This window comes from Nicotiana sylvestris, chromosome 1 (genome assembly GCF_000393655.2).
Source record: "Nicotiana sylvestris chromosome 1, ASM39365v2, whole genome shotgun sequence".
Lineage (NCBI taxonomy): Eukaryota > Viridiplantae > Streptophyta > Magnoliopsida > Solanales > Solanaceae > Nicotiana > Nicotiana sylvestris.
This window is the reverse complement of record NC_091057.1, coordinates 176,108,902-176,115,730: the sequence shown is the minus strand read 5'-3', so window position 1 is coordinate 176,115,730 and position 6,829 is coordinate 176,108,902.

Below are 6,829 nucleotides of genomic sequence, written 5' to 3'. Positions count from 1 at the left end.
CCTCACACCTGAATCCGCAACTGCGGAGGAAAATAGAATCCTACGGCTCCGCATGCTGGAAATGCTGGACGATTGGAATAATGGGAAAGAGCCGCCAAGTGTCGTCCCCGGATTCCCGGAATTATTCTCCAGGTCAAGTGGAACGTCTAATGTCCCCATAAATTATCCTGCTACCCCATTTGGGTACCCAGCCACCTCAGCCTTCTCTGCTGGATCGCCTTCTGAGCCTCATCCCCGAATGTCATCCACTGATGCAAGCATGAACATCTTTACTGCATCGCCTTGTCCGGTTACGGCACAGCCTACCACGTACAAGCCAAGCTTTGACTCATCCTCTTTTACATTCCAAGCCCCATCGTTCTCAATGGAACCAACTAGGTTCGCTACCAGTACTAATCCTCTACCGCCTCAGTGCGAGCTTGCACCCGGGCAGGATCAGAACCCCAGAATTGCAGAACAAAATGAGATTGCCAAGAGAATGAGAAGCCTTGAACAAAGTTTGAAGAATATGCAAGGATTGAGCGGACAAAAGAGCGTCTCTTACGCCGACCTGTGCATGTTCCCTCACGTGCACCTGCCAACGGGTTTCAAGACCCCCAAGTTTGAGAAATACGATGGGCACGGTGACCCCATTGCACATCTTAAGAAATACTGCAACCAATTGCGGGGAGCCGGCGGAAAAGAAGAACTGCTAATGGCATATTTTGGGGAAAGCCTAGTAGGGATAGCTTCGGAATGGTATATGGATCAGGAAATGTCCCGATGGCATATATGGGATGATCTCGCCAGAGATTTTGTAAAACAATTCCAGTATAACATCGACATTGCGCCAGACCGAAACTCTCTGTCAAATTTGAAGAAGAAACCTTCTGAAAGCTTTAGAGAGTATGTTATTAAGTGGCGTGAACAGGCGTCGAGAGTGAAGCCTCCCATGGATGAAGTAGAAATGGTCACTACCTTTCTCCAGGCTCAAGAGTCTGACTATTTCCAAAACATGATGTCAGCCATGGGTAAGCCATTCGCGGAAGCGATCAAGATTGGAGAGATGGTGGAAAATGGGTTGAAAACGGGTAGGATTCTGAGTCAAGCAGCCATAAGGGCAACCTCCCAGGCCGTCCAAAGCGGGTCCGGAGGAACGACAAGGGGGAAGAAGAAAGAAGAAACGACTATGGTAGCCTCTGAAGCAAGGGAGTATCGTCATCCCAGGCCCCATTTTCCGGAAAGGGCCCCACAACACTACTACCCCCACTCAAATGTGGCATATGCTCATCAACCTTATATGGTCATGAATGCCCAGCCTTATAACCATTCACCACAACAAGCCAACCGAGGCCCAGTTCCACCTCCCAGAAATCAGCTTCCTTACCGCAACCACTATAACCCACAACCCCCGCAGAATAACTACCGCCCCCAGGAGCCACCTCGACGGCGGACTTTTACGCCCATCGGTGAACAATACTCCACATTGTTCCCTAAGCTAGTCCAGTTGGGTTTCTTGCAACCAATTCCCCAAACGAGGCAAAACCCGACATCTCCTTCTTACAAAGCCGGAGTCAGATGCGCCTATCATTCAGGGGCCGAAGGACATGATACAAACGACTGCTGGTCATTGAAAAGAGTGGTCGAAAATTTGATAGAGCAGGGGAAGATAGTGCTAAGGGACGAAGAGATCCCAAATGTAACTAACAATCCATTGCCCGCTCACAATAATGGGCCGCTGATCGGCATGATTTGTGAAGACAAAGAGTTCGACCCTGCCTTGAAAGCCATAATTGCCATTGTCGACACAGCGAGGAGGCCTGAAACAGACCAGAAATCAGAAAGGGGGGAGGAGGCCAAGGCTGCAGAAAGCAAGCCTGAAAAGAAGGTGGAGAAGAAAGTGGTACCGGCAAAGGGTGGAGTTCTTTACATACCGCGAGGTCAAGCCAAGAAGACGCAGAACTTCGGGATCAAAAAGACAAAACCTATGTATGTGCCAAAAGGGGCCTATGTGGTCCGGGGGACGATTCAACCACCTCGGCTGAATGAGCCAGTGGTTATCGGACGCGTGCCACAAAAGCCAATGACCAACCCGTCCACAGTGCCGTGGAATTATCAAAAGACTTTGGTAATGTACAAAGGTAAAGAGGTCATGGGAGAACTTCCAGAAAATACTTTCATTGGAAGGTATTCAAATACCCAAGAACTGAACAACGCCACACAAAGGCGCTTCCCGCCAAAGAAGCCCGTGAGTGTTGAGGAAGCGGAAGTGTTCTTCCAACAAATGAAAATGCCGGATTACGAAGTGATAGATCAGCTGCGCAAGTACCCTGAGCAAGTATCCATGCTGTCATTATTGATGAGGTCAACCGAGCATCAAAAGATCCTGCTGAAAACCCTGAATGAAGCATATGTACCAGTTGAAACCTCGGTGGAGCAACTAGAGCGGATGACAGAAAGATTCTTCGCCGTCAACCAAATCTCTTTCAGCAAGAATGATTTACCCCCGGAAGGAGCAGCACACAACAAGGCCTTGCATTTAACAGTTAAATGCGAGGACTACTATTTCAAGCGGGTAATGTTGGACGGGGGATCAGGTGTTGACATTTGCCCGCTCTCCACGCTACAAAGAATGGAAATTGGGACAGGAAGAATCCGACCCAACAATGTCTGCGTAAGAGCTTTCGACGGCATCAAGAGAGATACCATGGGAGAAATAGACCTGTTGTTGGTCATAGGACCAGTCGAATTTCGAGTCACCTTCCAGGTGATCGACATGGACACATCCTACAATTTTCTCCTTGGCAGACCTTGGATCCATGCGGCAGGAGCCGTTCCTTCCACTCTTCACCAAATGGTGAAGTTCGAGTTCAAAGACCGAGAGATCGTGGTCCATGGGGAAGACGAGCATGCCATTTATCGGGACCCATCCATCCCGTACCTTAAACCAAGAGAAGGAAGCGAACATACGGTCTATCAAGCTTTCGAGGTTGTACTGGCAGAACAGCACGAAGAGGGAATACCCTGCCCCCAGCCTTTCTTGTCTAACGCCTCGTTTATGGTGGCCAAAGAGATGATCCGGCACGGATTTAGGCCAGGGAAGGGGCTTGGACGAACCCTTCAGGGAATAACAGAACCTATTACTTTGCCAATCATCAAGAAACCTTTTGGACTAGGTTTCAAACCTACTCCAGCAGACGAAGAGTGGGCAAAGAAAAGGAGAAATGAGGGTTGGAAGTTACCTCAACCACTGCCGGATTTATATGCAACTTTCATCAGGCCAAGGTACGTTGAAGAAGATGATGAGGTCTTCACACTGAGGAAATCGAGGAGATATGTGGGGCAATGAGAGAGATGCTCTACGAGGTCCACATGGTTCAACCAGGTGAAGGCACAAGCACTGCTGAGATGCTGTACATGGGGCCGAGCGCCCAACTTCAAAACTGGGAGGCCACGCCATTCCCGACTAGACGGAAGTCCGGGTAGACCTGTCCTGCCACCTTTCCTGTGTCACAAGTTATCTCCAGGACATAACTTGAACGTTTTCTTCTTTTCAATTGTTGCTTTGAATTCCTAGTTGTAAACATTGTTGTCTTCCAACTTTCCAAAGAAAAATAAAAAAAATCATCATTGCTTTCCTATTCTTTCTTTTGTTCTGATTTTTATCATTTTTCCTTTTATCTTCCTTTTCAGTCCTAATAATGCGGCTTTAAATATGACATGCTTGCGGACTTCACGCCCAGATCACAATGAGTTATTTAACTGCGAATTAATGAACCCAGAACCAGAATATGATGCGGAAGAGGCTTTTAGGGAGATAAACCGAGAGTTGGAATATTTCGAGAATAAACCTAAGCCAAATCTGAATGACACTGAACCGGTAAATTTAGGAACCCCGGAAGAAATCCGGGAGACCAAGATAAGCATTCACACGGACAAGAAAACGCGAGAGGCGATAATTCAACTTCTTCTTGAATTTAAAGACGTGTTTGCTTGGTCATATGATGACATGCCGGGACTAGGTGTCGATCTAGTGGTTCACAAATTGCCGATTCATCCTGATTGTCCTCCGGTTCAACAAAAGCAACGAAAGTTCAAAACCGAGGTCAGTGACAAAATTAAAGAGGAGATCACCAAGCAACTGAAAACAGGAGTGATCCGGGTAGTCCAATATACAACATGGTTGGCAAATGTGGTTCCAGTACCAAAAAAGGACGGGAAAACTCGGGTATGTGTAGATTACCGAGATCTGAACAGAGCAAGTCCTAAAGATAATTTCTCGCTACCCAACATCCACATCCTCGTTGATAATTGCGCCAAACATGAGATACAGTCTTTTGTAGATTGTTATGCTAGGTATCATCAGGTACTGATGGATGAAGAGGACGCCGAGAAAACTGCCTTCACCACGCCTTGGGGCACCTACTGTTACCGGGTCATGCCATTTGGTCTGAAGAATGCTGGGGCTACTTACATGAGGGCCATGACTGCCATTTTCCATGACATGATGCATCAGGAAATAGAGGTGTACGTGGATGATGTGATAGTCAAGTCCAGGACGCAGGATAATCACATCCAAGACTTGAGGAAGTTTTTCGAGAGATTAAGGAAGTATGACCTGAAGCTAAATCCAGCCAAATGCGCCTTCGGAGTTCCGTCGGGCAAACTTTTGGGTTTCATCGTAAGCAGGAGAGGAATCGAGCTAGATCCAACTAAGATAAAATCCATCAGAGATCTGCCTCCCCCGAGAACAAAGAAAGACGTGATGAGTCTGTTGGGCAGGTTGAACTACATCAGTCGGTTTATTGCCCAGCTGACAAGCACGTGTGAGCCCATATTCAAGCTGTTAAGGAAAGATGCGGCGATTAAATGGACAACTGAGTGTCAAGAAGCCTTTGATAAAGTCAAAGAATACCTTTCGAATCCCCCAGTCTTGGTCCCTCCAGAACCAGGGAGGCCACTTTTCTTGTATCTGACAGTCTTGGAGAACTCTTTCGGTTGCGTCCTCGGGCAACACGACATAACCGGAAAGAAGGAACAAGCAATCTACTACCTGAGCAAGAAATTCACCAGCTACGAGGCCAAATACACTCTGCTGGAAAGGACATGCTGCGCTCTCACATGGGTTGCTCAAAAGCTGAGACATTATCTCCAAGCCCACACTACATTCCTCATAAGCAGGTTGGATCCCTTGAAGTATATATTTCAGAAACCAATGCCTACTGGGAGACTGGCTAAATGGCAAATCTTGCTTACGGAATTCGACATAGTTTATGTCACTCGCACGGCAATGAAAGCCCAGGCGTTAGCAGATCATTTGGCCGAAAATCCGGTCGATGAGGAATACCAGCCATTGGATACTTACTTTCCAGATGAAGAGGTAAACACCGTAGAAGTGATCTCGGAGGGAGCTCATGTTTGGAAGATGTTCTTTGACGGAGCCGTGAACGCCAAGGGTGTAGGGATTGGGGCAATTTTGATCTCGCCTTCCGGTCAGCATTATCCCGCCACAGCTAGACTGCGTTTCTTTTGCACAAACAATACAGCTGAGTATGAAGCCTGCATTATGGGCATGCATATGGCAATCGATCAGGATGTCGAAGACTTGCTGATTATGGGAGATTCTGACCTGATCATCCGGCAGGCTCAAGGCGAATGGGAAACTCGGGATGTCAAACTTATCCCGTACCGACAACATGTGGAGGACCTCAGCAAGCGCTTTACATCAATAGAATTCAGGTACATTCCGAGGTGTCACAATGAACTGGCAGATGCACTTGCTACTTTGGCTTCAATGCTGCCCTACCCGGGCAACGCCCACGTCGATCCTTTGGAAATCCAAATCAAGGAAAGACACGGTTACTGCAGTGTAATCGAGGCAGGATCAAGTACGCAGCCTTGGTACCATGACATCAGGAAATTCCTGAAGACGCAAGAATACCCAGAGCATGCTACTGGAGATCAGAAGAGGACCATTAGGCGACATGCAAGTGGTTTCTTTCTAAGCGGTGAATTGTTATATAAGAGGACCCCGGACCTCAATCTCCTAAGATGTGTCGATATCGAGGAATCGAGAAAGATCATGCACGAAGTACACGCAGGTGTGTGCGGACCTCACATGAACGGGTATGTCTTAGCGAAGAAAATCCTCCGAGCAGGTTATTATTGGATGACCATGGAAAAGGATTGCTTTAGCTTTGTCCGGAAGTGTCATCAGTGTCAGGTGCACGGTGATTTGATTCACGCACCTCCCACGGAACTGCATCCCATGTCCGCGCCTTGGCCATTTGTCGCTTGGGGCATGGACGTCATTGGACCGATTGAACCAAAGGCTTCGAATGGACACAGGTTTATACTGGTAGCCATCGATTACTTCACAAAATGGGTAGAAGCTGTCACTCTCAAGTCGGTCACCAAGAAAGCTGTGGTGGATTTTGTACACTCAAATCTTATCTGTCGCTTCGGTATTCCTGCGACTATCATTACAGATAATGCAGCAAACTTGAACAGTCACTTGATGGGAGATGTGTGCGAGCAATTCAAGATAACACACAGGAATTCCACTCCTTATCGGCCAAAAGCCAATGGTGCCGTGGAAGCGGCAAACAAAAACATCAAGAAGATTCTGAGGAAAACGATCCAAAGTTCCCGACAGTGGCATGAGCAGTTACCTTTTGCATTATTGGGGTACCGCACTACGGTACGCACGTCAGTAGGAGCAACTCCTTATCTTTTGGTTTATGGGACCGAGGCCGTAATACCGGCAGAGGTAGAGATTCCTTCACTTCGAATCATTGTCGAAGCAGAAATCGAGGACAGCGAGTGGGTTAAGACTCGGTTAGAGCAATTG